The sequence below is a fragment of the Neophocaena asiaeorientalis genome, unplaced genomic scaffold, assembly GCF_003031525.2.
Source record: "Neophocaena asiaeorientalis asiaeorientalis breed wild unplaced genomic scaffold, Neophocaena_asiaeorientalis_V1.1 scaffold521, whole genome shotgun sequence".
NCBI classification, from domain to species: domain Eukaryota; kingdom Metazoa; phylum Chordata; class Mammalia; order Artiodactyla; family Phocoenidae; genus Neophocaena; species Neophocaena asiaeorientalis.
In genome coordinates, this window is record NW_020174712.1 from 6,305,974 (window position 1) to 6,329,226 (window position 23,253).

The 23,253-nt window shown below is 40.3% G+C and overlaps 2 protein-coding genes across 20 annotated transcripts in view; one reads left to right on the plus strand and one right to left on the minus strand.

The window, feature by feature from the left end:
- Positions 1-353, minus strand: part of PCM1 (pericentriolar material 1) — a 90,193-nt gene extending 89,840 nt beyond the window's left edge. For all 19 annotated transcript variants that reach the window (XM_024759899.1, XM_024759892.1, XM_024759898.1 and 16 more), the window contains exon 1: positions 331-353. The gene's annotated coding sequence lies outside the window, so the exon portion shown is untranslated. The remainder of the gene's footprint in view (positions 1-330) is intronic.
- A 265-nt stretch (positions 354-618) lies between these two features.
- Positions 619-23,253, plus strand: part of FGL1 (fibrinogen like 1) — a 57,169-nt gene continuing 34,534 nt past the window's right edge. Inside the window, exon 1 of the mRNA XM_024759869.1 lies at positions 619-717. The gene's annotated coding sequence lies outside the window, so the exon portion shown is untranslated. The remainder of the gene's footprint in view (positions 718-23,253) is intronic.

Consider the following 23,253-nt stretch of genomic DNA (forward strand, 5'->3'; position numbering starts at 1 on the left):
GGCCAGCCCCCACGAACCGCCACCGGCGGCGGGCCTCCCTTAGAGACCACAGCAGGGAGAGTCCCCAAGTTTCCTGGCTGCTTAGGGCCCAATGGCCGCCTTTTCTACATCACCTACTCGGCTCCAACCGTCGCAGCCACCGCCATCTTAGGCTCTCATTGTGGTGGGAGAAGAGGGGCGGGGGGACTGCAGAGGGGGCAACGCGCCGGGAGACATGCGCCGTCTCCTCGGCAACGGCCGCGCGGGGGCGAAATTCGCCTGGGCGGGAGCCGCAGTGCGATCAGCGCTCTAGACTGGAGTCATGTGACCGGCGGGAGTCTGCGGTGTTACCTCTGAGTCCGGAGCCGGCTGCCGATTACACAAACGAACCACCAGGAACTACATATCCCAGAATGCCAACTCGCTCTCGGGTTATACGCGCCCGCACGTTCGCCACGAGGGAAATGACTACAAATCCCAGCATGCTGTGCGCTTCCGGCTCCTCCAGCGAGGAGGTCGAGGCCTGTGCGGAAGCGGATGGAGCCCTCTTGGGCAGCTGCAAAAAGAGTGGAGGCGGGTTCTGGTTTTCTGTGGGTGGCGGGTGGTGCCAGCTCCGGAGAGTGCCGGAAGGAGGAGAAAAGGCCGCGGACTGCGGTCGCTTTCTACCCACATCCCGGTCACGAAGGGGTGGAAGCAAAAGGACCTTTACAATCTGGGCTTAATTTTACACGTGAGGAGGTAAACCCACGCGAGTTAATTGGCCAAACGTCGTACAGCTGGTCAGTGGGAGAATCATCAGTGTTAGTAATTAACTCCAGCTTGGATTAACGCCCTAGTTTCCGTAGAAGAACCAGATGATTTAAATCAAAATTTAACATCGAAAAATGTTCTCTAAAACTATAGTCTCTGAAGTCCCTTTTTATTTACTCTCTTTTCTCAGCAGCAGCCCTGTTAAGGTTAGTATATAAACAGGTTCTCTCTTAAAACAAACCCCCAGAACACGGTGACAATTAAGGTCTTCAGTGTGGCTATCTGAAAGTTTTAAACACTGGTCAGTTTTTCTTTATTTTTCGACAGTTTGTAATTGTGGGATAACTTTGTTTTAAGCAAAATAAGGGTAGGAGGAATGAAAAATGGGTATCTAAGTTCCAACAGCAAATTGTTCTCAGTTACCAATGGAATTTGTTCACAAAACCAATTAATAGAACTGCATCTCAAAACATGATTCAGGTAAATCAAGCCCTTCGTGCTACTGTAATTTGCAACTGAATCCAGGTTCAGCTTCAGTGCAGTGATCTTTGACCCTTTGTCCTGCATTTTTTAAGTACTTTTCTGTGCGTCTAACAGTGCTGATTACTTAGGTAACAAAAACATAGTCCCTGCCCATTAAGAGCTCATATTGTAATAAATGATGAAGAAATAGGGTGTGATGTAAATAAACTCTGTTTTATAAGAAAACAAAGTGCTGTGGGAACTCCCAGCACCGAGCAGCTCATGGATTAGGTGTTTACTGTAGTCCAGTGTGCCCTTGGCCTCATTGTAATTCCACTGCACACTAGCTCTAAGATCTTGGGCAAGTCACTTGACCTTTCTGAGCCTCAGTTGCCCCACCTATGAAATGAGGGGGAGGAGCTAATAATATTGCCTACCTTAGATCTTTTTTTGTAAAGTAGTGTTTATTCTGTATTAGGCACAGGATTAAGCATTTCATCTCTTGCGGTTTTCTGAATTGTCACAACTATCCTGAAGATACTGGTTCTACAGCAGTTCCATTTTACTAATGAGAGGTTAAATAAATTGCCAAAGTTCTGACAGCTCCAAGTAGGAGAGCCCAGGTGTAAACTGAGGTCTACTGACTCCTCGAAGGAATTTTTTGATTAAGAAAATGCATGGGAGGGCTTCCCTGGTGGCGCAGTGGTTGAGAGTCCGCCTGCCAATGCAGGGGACACGGGTTCGTGCCCTGGTCCGGGAGGATCCCACATGCCGCGGAGCGGCTGGGCCCGTGAGCCATGGTCGCTGAGCCTGCGCATCCAGAGCCTATGCTTCGCAACGGGAGAGGCCACAACAGTGAGAGGCCCGCGTACCAAAAAAAAAAAAGAAAATGCATGGGAAAAAATACTGGCACATGGTAAGCCATAATCATCACCATCATCACCGTTTTGTTTTATACATATATATTATTATTTTTAAATATGTAGAAGCTATTGTCATTGAAACAATACAGATGGATTCAAAAGCACTACTGAAATCATATGGTCATTATGTTCTTTTAATTTGTGAACCCTAAAAGATGCCAGTGCTATTATTGGTCTGTTAGGTGGTGGGAGAAGTCTGAGAAATTTTTACATTAAAATGGGGTCCTCAAACTAAATATGGGCATTATTGATCTTAGCAGGGGACAGAGGACCCCCCAAATGATGAAATTATCCTGGATTTCTAAAACCTTCACATCTAATTTAGAAAAACAAACTATGCAAATGAACCAGTTTAGCATCAGTGGTGTATGAATATGGCAAATAAACAATACAGTAAGTGCTTTAGGAATGCAGAGAAAGAGTACATTATATTAAGTATATTGTATTATATTGTCTCAAAGATGGTGATAGCTCCAGGATTTCTATGTAGGATGAAATTAGGGGCAACAGTCTGGTGGAAATGTAAATGGGGAACATAAGTAGCCTTTAAGAGATATAGGTTGAAACTACATCTCAGTTTTCCACATTTAAGTAAAACTTAAACACATGTATTAAAGGTGGGTGAGGAGGCCGAAATGGAAGAATGATGTTCAAAGGAAAGGAGCACACCTGTAACACAGATAATACATCCAGAATAAGCAATGAATAATGCAGAAAACAGACTGGGTCAAGTAGAGGATTCATGTGGAGATGGGGAAGCAGGAGAAGAAAGCGAGATCCATGAACAGGTTGGGGCCAAACTGTAAAAAATCTTAAATGTTGATCTAAAATGTTTCGGCTTTGTTCAACAGATAATGTGAAACTAGTTGAGGGTTTGGAAGAGGCAATGATATAAGGAAGTAGTTGTTTTAAGACTTAATCTAGTGGCAATGTTTAGAACAGACTAGGGAGAGCAGAGGAGAAGGGAAAGACAGAGAACAGGTGGTAACTGGCGTGAAGTAATTAAGGCCTGGCCTAAGGTGATAGCAGAATGAATCAAGTGGAGGAGTTGGAATCTGATGGTAAATTAAATAAGCTGTCATTGCTGTGTAAAATATTTGTTTCTGTTATTTGATATTTAGTATGACATCGACCAGAGGGCTATTAAAATTTAACATTTTGTGATATATTATTTAGCTCTTTAATGAGTTCTGTACATTCTTTATACACAGATAGATTTTAACCATGGCTAGAGCAGAAACCCTGCCTTTTATGCTTCTTTATATCCCAGATGCCTTGTAGAGTTCATTTATTTTGATGTTCATTAATTTGGTCTTTGAAGACGGTTTTCTGCAGTACCTAGTTTTAACCTGTAGGTGGCGAGATAACTTAAAGGTAAAACCTTCAGTGACCACTATACTATTATAACTGAATTTAAGATTGTTTTTATTATGTGATTTTTGATACACTCAAGAAAATGTGTGACATTTATGTAAATTATAAAGTACAATAAGAACAGAAACACTCAAGAATCCACTTCCTAACCTAAAACCTAGAATATAATCAGTATATTTAAGGACCCCTCTGCTTTCCACCAAACTCATTCCCCTTCTTTGCAGTCATAAATACTATCTTGAATGATATCAGTGTTATAATTCCTTCATTTTCCTTGTGTAACTATATGTATATATCCCTAAGTAGTATTTTTTTAGTCTTGCTTTGTTTTCGTACTTCATATAAATGGTATCATACTGATTATATTCTTGCTTGATGTGCTTTTTGATTCCTCATTATGTTTCTGCAATTCATCCTGGGTAGAAACACAGTCTGTTAAGAGCAGAATGTAAAATTAATTTTTGAATAATCCTACAAATGAATATAACTGATTTTATCTTTATGCTTTATCTTAGCTTGTGGGTAACTTGATGAACAAAGAGATTGATCATGTCACCCAGGGAACTAGTTGGAGACCTCTGGCCTAGTTCTTATACCTTTCGGTTAAATTTGAGCACTTCACTGCTCTGCCTTAATTTGGCCCAGAGTTTGTCAATCTTGACGTGGTTGACCTGTGGGGCTGGATGATTCTTTGTGATGGGGGCTGTGCTGTGTGCTGCAGGAGCCCTGGCCTCTTGCAGCCTGTAGCCCGCTGCCTCCCCGGTGATGACAAGCAAAACTGTCCCTTGACATTGCCCAATAACCCCGGAGTCAGGGTGCGGTGGGCCGTGTGGCTTAAGGGCAGAATCACTCCCAGTTGAGAAACACTGTCTAGTCTTTGCATTGAGAAAACCGTGTTAATTATGATTTCACTTATGTACCTCTTTTGCTCAAAAACCTGAATATATAAATAATTAAATCAATTAATTACTAGGTAATTATATCAACTAGTTATATCAAATCCTCATGCATAAGTAATGTTTCAAGGCTCTTCTTACCTTCTTCCGTTTCCCCCATATCTAATTACTACGACATCTCTCATTACTGCCTAGTTCAGACTCTTTATTACTAGATTCCAAAATACCTAATTGCTGCTCTCAGCATACAATATTAATGTTTACACCAGTCTGAACTGCTCTTTCCTTCATAACCAATTTATGGTCCTTTTCATTCAAAAATCACTCTTTCAATAAATGTAACCCTTGTGATTCTGACAATTCCATACATATTTGCAGGTCATCAGTCATTTTTTTTAATTTAATTTTGTTTATTTTTTTATACAGCAGGTTCCTATTAGTTATCCATTTTATACATATTAGTGTGTACATGTCAATCCCAGTTCATCCCAGCACCACCGCCCCCCACCACCACTTTCCCCCCTTGGTGTCCATAGGTTTGTTCTCTATATCTGTGTCTCTATTTCTGTCTGCAGGTCATCAGTTTTTACATGGCTTTCCAACTCTAGAGTTGTAATTACTATACACTTCCTATATTTTCCTTGTGTATATTCTTGGGGGTCTGTGTGTTTTTACCCCACCTTCTCTATTCATTGTAAACCTGATCAGAGCTGCAGTAGTGCAGTCCTATGTGCAATGCTTGCTTCCCAGGAAAAAATCAAGTTGAAGGGTTTTAAAAAAGGTGTCCTGAGTAACAATAAAAAACTGGAAAGAAAATAATCTATATCTTTTCTCCTAGCTTCCCACCACCCCTACAATAGAAAGTCTTAAATATAACTAGATGTAGGTTGTTAATAATTAGAGAAATCAGGTCATTAGGTGGGAAGGTTCCAAAATTACAGAAATATAGACTGATAGGGATTTTGTTCTGTAATTCATATGAAAAATATTAGAAAGGTATGAAAAGTAATTTTCAGCTTTTACTTTCAAAACCCTGTTATTGAAACTAAAATTATATGAAATAAGAACAGTTGCCATGGTTCTAAAGGAGTAATCTGGAGTAACTACAAAAGATGAACTCTGGGTCAGAAAAGGGTCTTTTCTCACATAAATAAGGAGATCTGCAGGTCTAGATTTGGTATATGCATGAAAATAAGGGTGGGCTAATGAAGGACTATCCAACATGATTGGCGTTACATTGAGCCATATTAAATTCACTGCATTATATAGTGAGGTACAGCTGTATATGCTATGATTTTTGCCCTTTTACCATAAAAAGGCTTCCCACACTGCATTTCTCCTTCCATAAGAAAGATTCTAAGGTCAGGGAGAACTGGCAAAACATGTGTGAACTCAAATTAACCAGGTAAAAGAGGTTAGAATGTTCTTTCTTTACCAAAAGAGGACTAAATGTCCAGAGTTAAAAACTGGGGGATATTGAATGGATAGACAATCTAATCTAGAGAAGGAAAAAAAACCCTGACAATAGGTGCAGCAGAATGGTGTAGAGCAGGGGTTGATAAACATTTCCTGTAAAAGGCCAGATATTAAATATTTTAGGTACTGTGGCCCATATGGTCCCACTACTCAATGATTGTAGAGTACAAGCAGCCAGGTAATGAATGAACATGGCTGTGTTCCAATATAACATTGTTTTTGGACGCTGAAATTTAAATTTTATATAATTTTCACGTCACAAAATATTAATCCTCTTCTAATTTTTTTCAACCATTTAAAAATATTAAAATAGGCAGTGGGCCCAGTTTAACCCAGGGGCCATAGTGTGCTGACCCCTAAGAGAGTACTGAACATTTAAAGTTTTTAGATAATTAATGATAGATCAAGGGAAAAATTAACAAGGGAAAAAAATGCAGTTTTACTACTTTGCAGGATGGTCATTATACAAGGAATCTTTTGAACTAATTAAGAAAGGGAGAATATCAAGTAAATGCAACTGAACAATATTTGTAGGTATTAGCTTGTTCCATTTCTGATATATTTTCTTTTCCCCCATTCAGACTAGTTATAGGCACGCATTGCCTCCATGAAGGATGATCCCAGGCAGTCATACCAGCAACAAAAGATAAAAATTTCAGACATGAGAAAAAAAGACTAAAACCAGAGCAGTTTCCACGCCTTACAATTTGTGAAAAAAGGAAGACTTGATGGGAAATCAAAAGAATTTGATGCTTTCCCTTGCATCTCTGAAAAGGAAGAGGAGGAAGGTTTAGCAGCAGCCTGTGTGGACTGCTGACTGAGGAGAACTAAGAGGGGCCAGTATCTGTGGCAGGAATAGGGGGTTCTCATGGCACAGCGCAGACCTCACCTACCACAAGCCCCGGCAGTCAGTGCAAGAGAGATTAGGTTTCTTCAAGCCCAGAGAATATAGTCTTGAAATCCAATTAGGAAAACAAGAGTCACATTTATCTTTCACGTGTAAGTTTGTGGCATAAGAAATATACCCACTTTACTTACATAGTTCAAATATCAGCTACCTGAATATTCCCAAGCCCCCGAAGTTGTTGGGATAACCACATCTCCCTCGCGAGGACAGCAGGAAATCTGATCTCATTTGCCAACATCTTCTAGGATCCTTGGAGCTAATGTTTTTCTGTTATTTTTTGCTTTTGCTGATTTCTTGATTTCTCTCAAGTCTAGCCTCTTTGGGCTGTTCTTTTTCTTCATCCCACATCATTCCCAAGGCAGAACATGGCCTCTTACCCTTTATTTTCTCAAAATACCATGAACACAAGGCACCTCTCTGTGGTAGCTTTTCACTGAGGATTTGGTGTTAACAGTGCAAGGGGGTGAGGAGAAAGAGGACTTCGTGCTGCAGCAAACAACTTAAAAGTGAATATTCGACACCCCTGTTGTTTAAAGATCTTTGGCAGTAGCCTGGAATTTCTCACTGGCTGCCTCTTGCCAACTTTCTGTCGTCTTGATGGATTCTTCACATTCTGCTGCCCATTCTTATCTCACTCACTCTGCCTTTTCACCCTCTTCCTCTTGGGTTATCCGTGGAAACTTCAAATTCCTCATTAATTATTTGTTATCAGAACAGTGTTTTTCCCTTGGTCTTGCTTCTAGCCTGTCCCAGCTAGACCTACTATTAAGATAAACAATGTTCTTCCCCTGCTACATGAGTTAGTGTGACCCATTTCCTCAGCATGAAGTTCTAAGAAAGTTATGTCTTCTCTGAATGCTAAGATTAATTGCATATGACTCTTAACTATCCTGATTAGCAGATATTGTAACAAGAAACATTTCCCTCCATTTCCCTGACATCCCCTCCCTTAATATTCAAGAATGGAATGGGGGGATGCTTAACTCAGTTCTTAGGAGCCAGTCTTTTTTTTTTTTTCCGGTACGCGAGCCTCTCACTGTTGTGGCCTCTCCCGTTGCGGAGCACAGGCTCCGGACGCGCAGGCTCAGCGGCCATGGCTCACGGGCCCAGCCACTCCGCGGCACGTGGGATCTTCCCGGGACCGGGGCACGAACCCACGTCCCCTGCATCGGCAGGCGGACTCCCAACCACTGCGCCACCAGGGAAGCCCAGGAGCCAGTCTTTAGTCCAAACACATAGTGGAGAGAGAAGGGTAGACTGCCTAATTTTCAAGATGGGTCCCACTTTTTGTCCTTTGTCCCACTGCCCTCATCTTATCACTTTTGAAAACATTCCCATATGATCTGAGGCCATCATTATCCCCTGCAGCAGTGATTCCACTTCCGGTCTCTCAGAAGCTTTTCATGGAGTGTGGGGCATTGGGAAGATGTGGAGACAAGGATTCTCCTTATAATGTTTTGCTCCAGGTTTAGGTTGCCCTGAGCTTTCACTGACTCAGGCTTTTTGCCTCTGATTAGCACAGATCCCCACACAGGCTGTAATGATGTTCTAAGGCTGAGCGACCCCACTACCTTCGTGTAAAGCTAGTAAAGCACTACAGCAAGTGGATGAGAACATGCTTCTGAGACCAGACTATTTCAAGTCAAACCCTGGCATATGTGACCTTCAGTAAGTTACTTGCTCTTTTTATGTCTCTGTTGTCTCACTGACAAAATGGGAGTAAAAATAAGAATGCATATCTCAAAGGGCTGTTATGAGGATTAAATGAATTAATACACAGAAAATGTTCAGAGAGTACTGGCTCACAGTAAGTGATATATAAATGTTTACATTTATTATACTTACAAAGGAGGCTCTGTGCTGATGCTGACTTAGGCCTCCAAGTTTTCAGGATCCATTCCTGCATCACATTTTAGCAGAGGTTTCAAAGCACTCACAGTACACCACTTTGGCTGAGTCACAGTGGCTTTAACCGTGGGGACTACTTGACGACCACTGGATACTGACACCAAGGTTAGATCACCACAGAAAAGAAATTGGATTTTATCTTATTGATTATGGAGGGCCACTTGAGCCTTATTAAACAGAGGAGTGATGTGATCACATTTGTTTTTATACAGATAACTTTTTTTTTTAACTGTGTAGGAGATAGTCACCATGGGAAGGAAACTGGAAGTAGATTGATCCAAGAGGAGGTACCAATAGATTATGCTAAGGTGTTGAGGACACAAATTAAGATTGCAGTGGCAATGAGATTGTGACAATGGGGCTGATGAAGAAAGTTTGGTATTTAGGAAGTAGATTCAATAGGACTTATTGACTAATGAAATGAAGGATGAGGGAGAGGAATGATGTCTGATAATGCCAGGATTTTGAACTGAATGAGTGAATAAATAGGGGTTTTTCCAACTCATTGTGTTCTCCCAAAGGCAAGCCTTTTCCTCCAGGGGAAAGGAAGAGGAAGAGACTGTAATGAGTTGACTGTTGGCCAAACACAGAGTTACAGAGAGAAGTGAAAGCTGGCATTAGATATTTGGGAGTTGGTACACACTAACATTCAGTGGACTAGAGAGGAAGAATACTCTATTAAGAAAAGATGAAACACTTGGAGGACACCCAGAGAACTAAGAGGGAAGTGTTTTAGGAAAGCCCACTGAAGAATAAGTTTTGAAGAAGAAGGAGCATTCTGAGAAATCAGTAAGGAACTGCTCTGAGGAGACTTGTGACCTAATTGTGAGCAGCTGCAGCGAAGTGAACGGATCAGAAGTCACTGGCTCTGGTTGAGGGGTTAATAGGAAGGGAGACCGTGGAGTCAGTGAGTGTAGATCGCCCTTTTTACAAAGCGTGGCTGGAAGGGAGAGAGAACAATGAGAGGGTAGCCAGAGGCAGGAACAAGGGAGATTTTAATTTTCTAGAGTTTAAAAGAATTGAGCTTGTCTCTAGGATGAAAGGGGGACAAGACCATGGGTAGAGCGGATGGTGTTAAAAGTAAGAAGGGGAAAGATAATTAAAAGAGTACAGTTCTAGACAAGAAAGAAGAGGCTGGGATTCAGAGCATAGGTAGAAGGAATAGACTAAAACAAGAGGAGCCAGTACCTACAGAGGCAACCCTCAAGCAATGAGGGGCTGGAGTTATTAGATATATACCCCAGGTTTCTTGCCACATGAGGGGAAATTCTGATGTGGGTCTCTCCGAGGGTCCATCAGGTTTGTGTGCTTTTTTAATAAATGTATTTATTTTACTTATCTGTTTTTGGCTGCATTGGTTCTTTGTTGCTGTGCGCGGGCTTTCTCTAGTTGCGGTGAGCGGAGGCTATTCTTCGTTGTGGTGCGCAGGCTTCTCATTGCGGTGGCTTCTCTTGTTGCGGAGCACGGGCTCTAGGCGCGTGGGCTTCAGTAGTTGTGGCACGTGGCCTCAGTAATTGTGGCTCGTGGGCTCTGGGGCGCAGGCTCAGTAGTTGTGGCACAGGGGCTTAGTTGCTCCGTGGCATGTGGGATCTTCCCAAACCAGGGCTTGAACCCGTGTCCCTGCATTGGCAGGTGGATTCTTAACTACTGCACCACCAGGGAAGCCCTGGTCCAGCATGTTTGTGCCCCATTTGCCTAGGGCTGTAACCCACTCACTAGGCACCCTTTATTGGCTTTCCTCCCTGATCCATCTCACTACTCCCTCACTTATGATTCCTGGAATCACCCCCCAAGTAAACTACTTGCATCCAAATCTTTGTCTCAGGCTTTGCTTTGGGGGACCCCAATTTAAATAGATTTTGAGTTAGAACGTTATCCCAGGCTTTCTAATTCCAAGTCTTGGGTTTTTCCAGCCAAATCATACTTTGTCACTTTTATTAACCTTTTTGCAAACTGGGTACATGGCATTGCCCAAATACAAGTTGTGCTTTTTGCTTCTTTTTCTTTGTCCATGCCAGTAGTACTGTATCTTCCGATGAGTAGCCTAGGATAAGGATCTTCTAAAGAGAGATGTGTAAAAGCAGTAAAAGCTAACTGCCAACTTGTGTTATTATCCTTCACTTCCATTGTTTCTGAATCCGATCCTTCATTTTTTGAGATGATAGGTAGATAGATAGATAGGTATCGTTCATCTGTGTCTAAAGTTACATCTACATTTTCATCTACAAATGTCATCATATATATGTATTATTTATATATATATATATATATGCATTTAAAAAATAGATACAGGCCAGAGCAGGACAGGAATTTGAGAGATGAGTAGGGGCAAGAGGATAGTAATGTATCAGAGTTCCTGGTTGGTTTCTGGCACTAATTTGGGCAGAAATGAATTTATTGAAATTTACTGGAGAATGCGGGATTCACAGAATCAGAAGTTGTCTGGGACCATCAGGCTTCAGGATGAACAAGCATTAAGAGAGCTCTGGAAAGCCAAGAAACAGAAAGCAAGGGGCAGAGCACCTGTGTCATAGTCTGTACCATCTGGCCGGCGTGCTGCTGCCTCTGCTCTTCTAGGTTGCGTGACCTCCTTGTGTCTCTCCTTAAATGTGCAGATGCTGGAGAAATTATCTAATTCCTGCAGCCCACTGTCCTTTGGCTCCTGCGGTGGAAGTGCAGAATTATTTTCCCCAAAAGTTACAGAGAAGCCCCAGACAGAAATAGAGATGCTATTAGAGAGGAGGAATAGAAGCTGGGAGGCAAAAGAATAACATGTCAACTGCAAATCTCATCAGTTAACCACACAGGGCTGTTGTCTAGGGCTGCCTGTTGACTACGGATGACACAGACCTGGTCATTGATAAATGAATAACCATAAAGATCTTATGATCTAGGATGCATAATGTTCTTTGGCTATAATATGTATAATGTAATATTTAAAGGACAAACTGAAAAAAATGGGAATAAATCGAAATAGGTGTTAGCAGTGGAATGAAAAGGTGCTAAATGAAATTGCCTCAGAATAGGAAAATAATTATTGGCATTTTCTCTGTTCTGAACTACAGGTCAGAGTTGGCTATCACAGATCCTCTGAGAAAAGATTTCTGCAGACTTAATGAACAGCATGGGCAAAGGCACAGAAACAGAAAGCACAACTTGTATTTGGGAAATGGCATATATCCAGTTTGGCTGGGGCGGAGAGAACATGAGATTGTTCAGATTTTGTGTGTGTGCGTGTGTGGCCTTTTATACTGTTGAAAGCTGAACAATCCTTTTAAAGACACTTACCTGTTTTGCAAACCTGCTTTTAATCCTCATGTAGTTTGCATGGTCAAATACTCAAAATCTGACTCTGAATCTCACCAATTGAAATTCATAGCTCATATTTTAGCCTCTTGTTTTCTTTTACCCTGTAGTAGTCATGGAGAGCGATTAAAAGGAACGTGACATATGGTATACCAGTGTTCATAATAGCATGATTCACAATAGCCAAGAGGTGGAAACAAGCCAAATATCCATCAACAGATGAATAAACAAAATGCATTATATACATACAATGCAATATTATTCATTCTTAAAAAGGAAGGAAATTCTGACACATGCTACAGCATGGATGAATCTTGAAGACATTGTGCTGAGTAAAATAAGCCAGACACAAAAGGACATATAGTGAATGATTCTTTTTATTTGAGATACCTAGTGTAGTCAAATTCATAGAGACAGAGCTTAGAGTGTGGTTGCCATTGTTTGGGGGAAGAAAATAACAGGAGTGATGGTTTAACGTGTGTAGCATTTCAGTTTGGGAAGATGAAACATTCTGGAGATGGTTGGTGGTGATGGTTGCACCACAATGTGAATGTACTTAATGCCACTGAATTATACACTTAAAACGGTTAATCTTATGCTATGTGTATTTTATCACAATTTTTTTTAAAGGCATCTAACAGTCTTTCTGTGTCACAAAAAAGATACAACAATAGACACTGTCTTGGGTATCTAGACTCTGCTCTCCTCCACCAAGTGAATGAATAATGCCTGTGATTGTATCCACAGATGTAAGGAAATGGTGACACACCACCTCCAGATCAGCCCTTCAAGGGAGAATTTGTTGCCCTGTTGCCATCAGGGCAACAGGTGTGCCATCAGCCCCTTTAGGAGTTCCCTCAGTTATAGAGAGCCACCTCTGGCCAAGGTCTCTCCCCTCCCTGGGCAGCCCACATGTAACGTCCCATCAAGCTGGGAGTAAGGTCCTGCCATTTTGGCCAAAGCAGGATACCTCTGATGGGCTATATTAGCTCAAAACTCTGCATAGGTTCTCCCTTTGCCCAAACCTGCTCCCTTCCACAGGGGTGGATCACAGGCCACTCCCTCATAAACATCCCGAGAACAAAACTTTTAGCTTCCTGGAGAATATAATCTGCTACAAGCACTTACATTATTAAAGCAGAAGTTTCTGTTACTTTTCTTTATTGCAATGTAAAATTCTCATTCTGCTACAAGAGTGAGTGAGTTTGGCAATGTTAGAAAATGATTTTAGGAGCAAGGTATTGTCTCCAGATTCACCTCTTCCCCATCTCACAAATAATTCTAGATTATTAAAAATCACTTTTTTCCTTTCCTAAATTAGCAATGTATATGAAACCATTAATTATTTGTGTGTGTGTTATTGCTGCCTCACTCTCTATAGATCAAACTCAACAGTCCTAATCTTGTTTCAAGACAATAGGAAACTAGAATTTATTGCATGACTTCTGTGTATTAGGCCTGATAGTAAGTAATACTTCATGTAAGATGCCAACTTGATGTAAGTTACCAAGTTTGAATCTTTTATTATATGCTATCACAGATAAGGAATTTTATTGTTCCATGAACAATAAATATTTTTGAGCCTCTATTGTATGGTATGTATATGCTAGGTGCTATGGATATAGAAGCAAGAAAAGAGTCCCTGATCTCTGTTTAATGACGAGAGAAACTCCAGTACGCAATATAGTGATGTGTGATATAAGAGAGTAAACACATAGGAAAACATCTAGCCTAGGTGGATGGGCTTAGGGGAAGGGCAAGTGGCCAGGGAAGGCCTATTTCATTCATAGAGGGTACAGAGGGATTATTGGAATATTGGAATAGACAAATAAAGGAAAAGAGGACTGGAATACACACACACACATACATATATATACCTATATATACACACACATATATCAACCATGTATATATATGTATATATATATATGGCAGCAATAACAAAAGAGCACATGTAATGTGGTTGAGTCATTGGTGAAAATAGTCGTCACAGGAGATGAGATATTAGGCTTGCCAGGCATCTTTATTGAACCAGAAGATATTCTAGTAAACTGGATGGATCCCCCTTTCTTCATTCTTTAAGTTTCCTGATTGGCTAATAGGAAAATGGTACATACTGAGAGCCTTCTTTATTTACAGAAGTTCCCCAAGTAGTCATGTTTGGTAAGAATCTCTACCCCTGAATCTATCATCTGTGGGCAAGAGAGCAGGCATATAGCCCCGATATGTGGGTGCTGTATGTCTAGGTGTACGCTGATATATAAGTGACTAGGCTAATTGGATTCTCTCTCCCGGGGCTGTGGAATTTGTATGGAAAGACACAGGGGCTAAACTTCCACTGAAATTAAATCATTTTAAGGGTGCACACTACAGAACAGATCCAAGAACTCTTGCTGAGCATTTTGGGGCAGTGCATGTTCTGTCTTCCTCAGCTTTTTTGTGGCAGTCTGTTATTGATTCTGTTACTTACCTTAGTATCCCTGTAATAAATTCATTTGTTTATTTTATTTATTTATTTTTGCTCAAGATGACTGGATACATTTATTTCTTTAGCTTATAAGCAAAAACAAAAAGTGGATTACTCTGAGATTAGGCTTTAATATTTCATAAGCTTTGATGGCTAGAGGTAGGGACAAAAAGTCTAAAAGTTCTAGAATTTTCCCTCAATATTTCTAAGGAGGAAACGGGAAAACACTTCAATCTTAGAGAATCACTTTGGTGTGTACTCTTGGTCATGCACACGTATGGACATCTATTCTTTGTTTTCGAGGTAATCCTAGTTATTGGTAAAGTCATCCACATGCAAATGTAAAATTTTTAAATGTAAATTTTAGAAGTTTAATACGCCAGCTTCTGGTCTCAAATGCACATGCAGAAAAATAAATTCATTGTAATGACACTTATGCAGGCTAACCAGACAATGAATCGGAATGTGAGCGTAATCATGCACAATAAAACTGTTGTTCTCAGCCTTATGTAGTTATTTTGAAGCGAAAGTAAGAAACTATATCTCACAATTTCCTGGGGGTCCAGTGGTTAGGACTTGCTTCGACTGCCAGTGGCACGGGTTCGATCCCCGGTCCAGGAAATAAGGTCTCGCAAGCTGTGCGGCCAAAAAGATTAAATGAACTGTCTTAGAGCATTATATTTAGGATGTCTTATTTTTTTCTAAGAAATAAAAAATATTAAAAACTGAATGAAAAATAAGGACAAATTTTATTTTTAAAATTTTATTGATTGATTGCTTGATTTTTGGCTGCATTGGGTCTTTGTTGCTGTGTGCAGGCTTTCTCCAGTTGCAGCCAGCGGGGGCTACACTTCGTTGCAGTGCGTGGGCTTCTTATTGCTGTGGCTTCTCTTGTTGCAGAGCATGGGCTCTAAGTGCGTGGGCTTCAGTAGTTGCAGCACGTGGGCTCAGTAATTGTGGCTCGCGGGCTCTAGAGTGCAGGCTCAGTAGTTATGGCACAGGGGTTAGTTGCTCCGCGGCATGTGGGATCTTCCCGGACCAGGGATCGAACCCGTGTCCCCTGCACTGGCAGGCAGATTCTTAACCACTGCGCCACCAGGGAAGTCCCAAGGACAAATTTTAAATTCAAATGTACAAATACACTTCTGTCAATAACATGTTTTTAAATTTTCTGCTAGTGTCCAGAAATTTTGTCAGGATAGCTAACAACTCTGGGAATTCTACTTTTAGTTGTGGCCATAAAAGTATGAATCATCGTGTGTTTTCCAGTTAGTTGGATGATGTTTTAAGAGGAGATAATATTTTAAGAATCTAAAAACTGGAGGAAAAAAGCTCACGTAGAAACAGGATTTAGGTACCTGAATGAAAAAGACGTATAGCAAATTTATCAAAGGAAGCAGAGAAGTCATACTGGGGAGTAGAGAGAAAGCAGACGCTTGTGTTACCGCCCATCTTCCTTGGGTCTAAAGGCATATTTTAAAATGTGGTTTTAATTAACATGAGCTCTTGTTTTCTTTTTTCTCCACATATTTTTACACAATATAGCTGAATTTCTTCTTCATGTATTTAGTGTAAAAATATCTGTTTTCTATTAGAATTTAACATTTATTTGATTGCAATTGTTTTTTTTTAATGATGTGATCTTATGGGGAGATTCTTCTTTAATAAGAAAGATGTTATTCTTCAGAAGCATAAAATATATGCAATTCTGAAGTCCTTGCATACACATCGAAAGAAAAACAAACATTCCTTGCCCAGAGCTCTTTTTATTCTTTACAGAGAAAATATATTGAATAAGAAAACATCTTTTGCACTTTGCCCTGTTAGGCAACTAATTCAGAGTTGGTTAGATACCAGAGGGAAAAAATTTCAGATAAGCAAGAAACCTCTGAAAAGAAGAGTACTAAATAAGCATTTCATTTTATCTTAACTGGTAAGCAGGGGAGGATACAGGTTTTGTGGGACCTGAAGCTATACATTTTGGGAGATCTGTCCAATGTCTATTAAGATTACTTTTTACATGCTTTATGTAGCCGGCCAAGAGGGCCAGTGAGTCCTCCAGGAAACAACAGTGCATTTGAAAAGTTCCTTCTCTGGCATTCGGTTTTCCTGTTTGGGATCCTGTATATAACAGAGTTCAATCAGAGAAGCAGAGCCTCTAGGATATATAAGGAATGACCTTAGGCTATTGTGTGTCTCTCAAAGGCCCTTTTCTTAAGATAAGATGCCGGAGGAGTTCGAAGGATGGAGGGTAGGTGAGTGAAAAGGGTAGATGGCTGTAAGGGAAGCAGGAGCTGGAGCCCATGAGGACGGACTGCAAGCTCTGTCAGTTCTTGTTGCCTCTGACCTGGCTGTTGTGGCTTTCGTGTAGAAGCTGAAGCCATTGTCATGTGCTGAAGGAAGATCCAGGGGAGGCGGGGCAGCTGCAGGCCTGGCAGAGATCTTATGCCAGTGAGATGAGCCAACAGACAGGCAACAGCATGTGAGAGCTGAAAAGACTGCCGCTTCATTTCTGCCCTCCGAATCGCCCACAAGAATCCCAACTCTGGCAAGGGAAAGGGCTTTCCGGGAAATGAACCCTTTTTCTTGGTTCCTTTTCCTTGTCTTCTGATGTACCGATCTTCATTCGCCCTTATTTTTCTAGATCGTATTGTCAGACTCTTTCTCAGAAAGGCTATGTTACGGCAGTTTTTTGTTTGTTTGCTGTTTTTGTTTTTGTTTTTTTAGTTCTTGCACATCTGAAATGGCTTTATTCCCACTTCACACTTGATTGCTAGCTTGGCAGTGTGGAGTCCTGATTTGGAAAATATAAATTCCCTCAGGACTTTTAAGGCATTCTTTCTGTGGAGAAGCATGATGCCATTCTGAGTCTCAGTACTTTTTATGTGATTTCACTTCTGAAAGCTTTTTGCAGCTTTTCACTAACATTGCTATTCAAAATTTCATCATGATCTGCCCAAGGGGTGGGTGTTTTTTGTCTTGTTTTTAAAAGTCATTGTGCTGGACACTAAATAAACTCAACTTCAACTCTTTCGGTTCTGGGAATTATTTTTCTATTGTTTCTTTGTTAATTCACTCTCCATTTTGTTCTATCTCCTCTTTGAAAGTTCTGTTAGGTACATGCTTGACTTCCTAAAATTATACCTCTAATTTTCTTATCTTTTCTCTCCTATTTTATTCTACTTTCTGGGAGGTTTCCTTGAATATATATTCTAATCCACTCAGTGAAGTTTGTTTAATTTTGACGATTTCATTTAATTTCTTTGAGCTTTTTCTGTTAATTGTTCCTTTTTAAATAAAAATAACAGCATTCCATTATCGTTTCTTACTTTTCTGATAATACTAAATATAGTTTGGAAGTTTTCTTCTGCAGACATCTCCCATCTTAAAAAATAAAACAAAACCTTTTCGTTACTTCCCATTATAGCAGTTATACTTCTTTTTAGCTGTGTCCAATTTATCCCCTCCCATTCTCTCTTAAACTCACTCTGACCAGGCTTTCACCCCACCATTCCACTGAAACTGACCTTGTCATAGTCTCCAAGGACCTTCATGTTTCTTCATCCAAGCATCAGTTCTCAGTCCTCCTGTTACTTTATCTGCTAGCCACATGAATGACTCCCTTTTCCTTGAAGCATCTTCTCACCTGGTTCCTAGGACGTCGCTCATTCCTGGTTTTCCTCCTACCCCACTGACAAATCCTCTCTACTATTCTTTGCTCTTTGTGCCTCATCTCCCCAGCTTCTTAACATTGGTTTACCCCAGGGCTCGGTATTTTTACCTCTTCCCTTCTGAATCTGTACTATATCCTTGCTGTCCTCATTCTTCTTATAACTTTAAATACCATTCTTTATGGTACTGACTTTAAAATATATATTTTCCCCTAACTGTAGACTCTGTAATCCAACTGCCTTCCTGACATTTTCCTTGCATGTTTAACAGTCATCTCAAACTTACCGTTTCCAAAATAGAGTTCTTGATCTCTCCTCCTTGCTCCAAATTGTTATTCTTTCATTCTTCCCCACCTCAGCTTATTGACATGTCCATCTTTCAGGTTGCTAAGACCAAAAACCTTGAAGTCATCTTTGACTTCTTTTTTTCTCCTCACATTCAACCTGTCAGGAAATCATTCTTCCACTTTGAAATTATATCCATTCCTCTTCACCTCCACTATTAGCATCCTGTTCTGACCTGCCATCATTTCTTGCCTGGAATATTCCTCTAGTCTCTTACCGGTCTCTCTACCTCCACTCTTGTGCCCCCCCAAATATGTCTTTTCTTTTAAATGTAGGTCACATCGTATTATTTCTTGGTTCAAAAATACCTCAGTGGCTTGCCCATCACTCAGAATAAAAGTCCCATTCCTTTCAACAGACTAGTAGTCTGTCTATAATCTGATCTCTGTTATCTCTCTGAACACATCGACTACTTGCTTCCTAGCTATTCCTCAGACATTCAGACACACTTCAGCCTCATAGCCTTTGCACTAGCTAGTCTCTCTGCCTGGACTGCTTCCTTCCTCCCTCTGTCCCCAGATATCCCCATGATTTACTTCCTTATCTCCTTCAAGTCTTTGCTCAAATGTTGTCTCAATAAAGCCTTCCCTGGCCCAGTCTATCTAAATTTGCCTCTCTTTCCTCCACCCACTCACTAAGCCTCTCCACTGACTTATTTTTCTTCACAGTATATGGCAGACATCACTTTCTAACATCTATTTATTTATTTCATTTAATGTTTACTTCCACCTTTCTGCTAGAATGTAAGCTCTATGAGGGCAGAGACTTTTGTCTGTTTTTTTCATTACAGTTTCCCCAGCATCTAGAACACTGCCTGGCCCCCAGTATTCTGTATTCCCTGGGTTCCATTTTTATTTTTTTCTTCCCTTGTTTTTAATCTCTGTTTTTCATATTGGAGACATTCTTCAAATGTCTGGTGACCCTTGGTTATCTCTATGTGAGGCACCGACAAAGCTAACAGAAAGCTAGCTTTAATGTTCATGGGTAGAGTTTGCGGACTGGTGAGATTCAATATATGGTTAAGTGGTGAGCTGGCATATCTGTGGAGGTTGCATTATATTTTAGTATCCTTAATTTTTTTTCCTGTGGGGACATTCCATTTCTCCCGAGAAGAACCCTGTCTCCTGCTAGGAAATACAAACCTGCCTGACAGCAATCTTGTTTGAAAGAGGTGCCTGGTTGTACTTTTTCTATACATGCTTTATTTTAACTTCTCTGTTTGTGGCTCCTACCTTTCAACATTCCTGCTATCCCCAAATGAAAATAAGGTCCAGATCAAATTCTTTTAGGAATAAAAAATGGGGAAGTGGTAGGTAGTATATGAATAAAGAGGGTAGGAGTTACCTGGGCTGGGGAGGAGGCTATAGGGTCCAACTACACTTTTTATATTATTTTACCAATCCCCTTATTTTCAGCCTTGACAGTCACTCTTGAATTTTGTGGTTCCTCTAAAATCTCTTCCAATAAGTTGTTGTAATCTCTTATCTCTTCACATATCATTCCTGTTTGCTTTGACATTGTAGGTTTATGCGTTTCTATTTCTTTGCTGTCATCTTAAAGGGATTTGAGGAGGAAGTACATTTTAAAATGTGTGGTCAATCCACCATATTTAACAAGAAGATTTTGGTGACAATTTTTTTGTTTAGCTAGGAGCAGAGCCATTATTTATCTTTGGAGGAAACTTTTCTTTTTCTTGGTGGGTGATACTTTAATGTGCTTTTATTATGCAAAATATAGCACAGATTATATTCTGAAATGGAAACTTTGTGGGAAAAAAAGCAAAATTTTTCTACATAATCTATAAATTGTGTCTTAATTGTAGGTATAGAATCAGTAGTGGTTAGTACTTTATTGGCTGGGGATGTAGAAATTTTTTCCCTTCTTATAAAGCAAGAGAAGAATTAAGGGTAGGATATGACCAAGGACATTCTCTACATGGAGGGTTATGTAATTCCTTCAACATGTCAATAGTTTGGGTCCATTGATAAGGGGAGAGATGGCCCATGGGGGACCTCTATGGAGAAGAGAATACTCATAGCTAAAATTCCTGTTTACATTTTCCTTCTCTGCATTGTAATTTCTTTCCATTATCCCCAAAGTTTCAGAAGCTTTGCAAACATCACAGCCTATCAAATGCTTTTGTTGGGGTTTCAGGGAAGGGGCTTGTGTCCAAGTCTAGATTAGGTTAGGGAAGGAGAAAGTGGCCTTTTCCTACAACTACCACTTACATTTTGAAATCTGCCTGGTAGTAACAGCAGCATTTCAAGACCACCATGATCCCAGAACTATAGGAGTTGGCCAGGAACAGAGCAAAGCAACTAGATTTTTTAGGTAATAATATAGATTTTTCCAACTGGGTAATTACAGCAGCTTTGTGATTATCTGTTTTGAGCCCCAGAGGAACTATGAAAGGGATCCCTAACTCCACAGGACTCTCTACCGAAGTCTCAGTTCCAACCTAGTTTACTCATCCGTTACACATACTCACCAGCGTTGCCTAGTTATCTGTGAACTTTCCTAACTTTGATATAAAACTTTAATCCTCTTTCATAATATGTTCTTGGAAGGTTTCTTGTAGATAATAATAAATAATCAAAAAAGAAGAATTTAAAAGTGGGAGTGGATCGTAGGGACCATTAGATCCAATAGCTTTTTTCACAGATGAGAAGACTGAGCTTCAGAGAGGAGCAATGACTTGCTCAGGAGCATATAATGAGCCATGACAGAGCTTGGAAATTAATGCAGTTCTCTCAGTCTTCAGTAAAACGCTTTTATTCCCTTGACCATACCATTCATATTGACATGACGTGGAGTAATTAATTCAGGACCCGTTTATTGAGCATCTATCAATTTAAACTTTTACTAGTTACATAGACAATAGGAATAGGTAGGGTGAGTCACTAGTGAAATTGGTTTAGTCTCACTAATTTTAAAATGCTTTTCCATAGTAATTTCTCAGACTTATGCTACATGAGAATGTTTTATATCCTTTCAGGACTCCATATAGGCTGATATCTAAACCAACATTATAGGAAGTTTATATATTTAGGAGTTTCATAACCTCCACCTGAGGAAGCTCTATTAGTTGCCTGAAACGAAGACTAGTCTTGTTAACCTCTTTCCTTGATATTTAAAATATGTTCCATCCTAAATATTTTGATAAAATTCACATTTTTAAGTTTAAAATGTGATCACAGTATTCAGAGCACAGGATTTTATAAGTCCCATAAAAGGTGTCTCCCCCTTCATTGGGAATCAAGGTTGGAAAATATAGCTGTCAGAAATGTTTGCTGGTAGAATACACTAAAGGATATACGATCTGTTGTCTAGTTCATGACGGGGCTGAGAACAGACATGTTCACTGCTGCAGGCAGGAGCGGACTGGAGTTGGGGAGACCTGGAATTCAACCTTCCTCTTGGGACTGGGTCAGGTATCAGGTAAGGGGCAGACGCAATATATAGTCCAGAGGGTTTGGATGACAACTGTGTTATAACTGATGTATTAATGGAGAAGCTTCTCTGAATATGGTCTTCCAAAAGGAGAAGGAAAGAATTTGTCGGTGCTCATTCTCGGGTCAGAGAAGAAAAGTTTATCTAATCACTTTACTTTGAAAAAAAAAAAGCCTCTAAGTCCAATGCTCTTTATTCATGTTCTTTGTTCATCAAAATTCCTTTTGCTTGATTTGCTCTGGGGCAATTTTGTCCACCATGAGGAAGTCCTCTATGCAAATTCCTAAACAGGTTATCTTACGAAGCAATTCTCTTTTCCTAAATTAATAAGTTCACTTTTCTGTTTTATATATCCCTTGAGAAACTGTTAAGTATGAGTCCGTTCTCCAGAAAATAATCACTTAGGGTAAATGTGTAAAATCCAACTTCTAGACAAGCTAATTTAAGATGTAAGCCTAATGAGCTCACTGTTCTGCTCAGTGAAGCCCCTTTGAGAAGCTGAGCCCTGTATGCTAAGTGTAATAATAAATCAGACAGAGAAAGACAAATACTGTATGACATCACTTATACATCGAATCTAAAAATACAACAAACTAGTGACATAACAAAAAAGAAGCAGACTCACAGATTAGAGAACAAACTAGTGGCTACCGGTGGGGAGAGGGAAGAGGGTGGGGCAATATTGGGTAGGGGGGTAAAAGGTACAAACTATTAGGTATAAAATAAGCTGTAAGGATATACTGTACAACGTGGGGACTATGGCACATATTTTATAATTGTAACTGGTGTATAACCTTTAAAAATTGTGAATCACTGCATTGTACACCTATAACATATAATATTGTACAGCAACTATACTTCAATTTTTTTAAAAAGAAAGAAAAAAAAAGCAGCCATGCCTTACAGTATGCATCCCAACCGTTCTGTTTCTGGTCCATCTCCTCAAACACTGGATCTCACCTGCCCTTCTTGTCTCGTTGTTTTCTCATACTTCTGTCAGCCACTGAGCTGAGGTCTCATTCTCATTTCATAGCTTTGGTACAATTGTGCAAGGTCACAAATCTGACATTTCCTGATGCTCTGACAATGCATCCATGGTCTACAGTACTAACATTCCTCCCAAAAAGTTCAGGGTCTGACACGCCTTCACAGAACATTGACCCTAGGTTCTGTCCTTATCGTCTGATTAGCTTTTCCCAGGTTTCTCCTGAGGCCATGGTGCTGCTTGCATCCTTGACAGATAGCATCGATCATCTTTAACGGTAAAGAGCACAGATTCTGAGCCAGTCTGCCTTTGAATCCTAGCTCTACCTCTTGCTCATTGTAACTTGACCTTGGG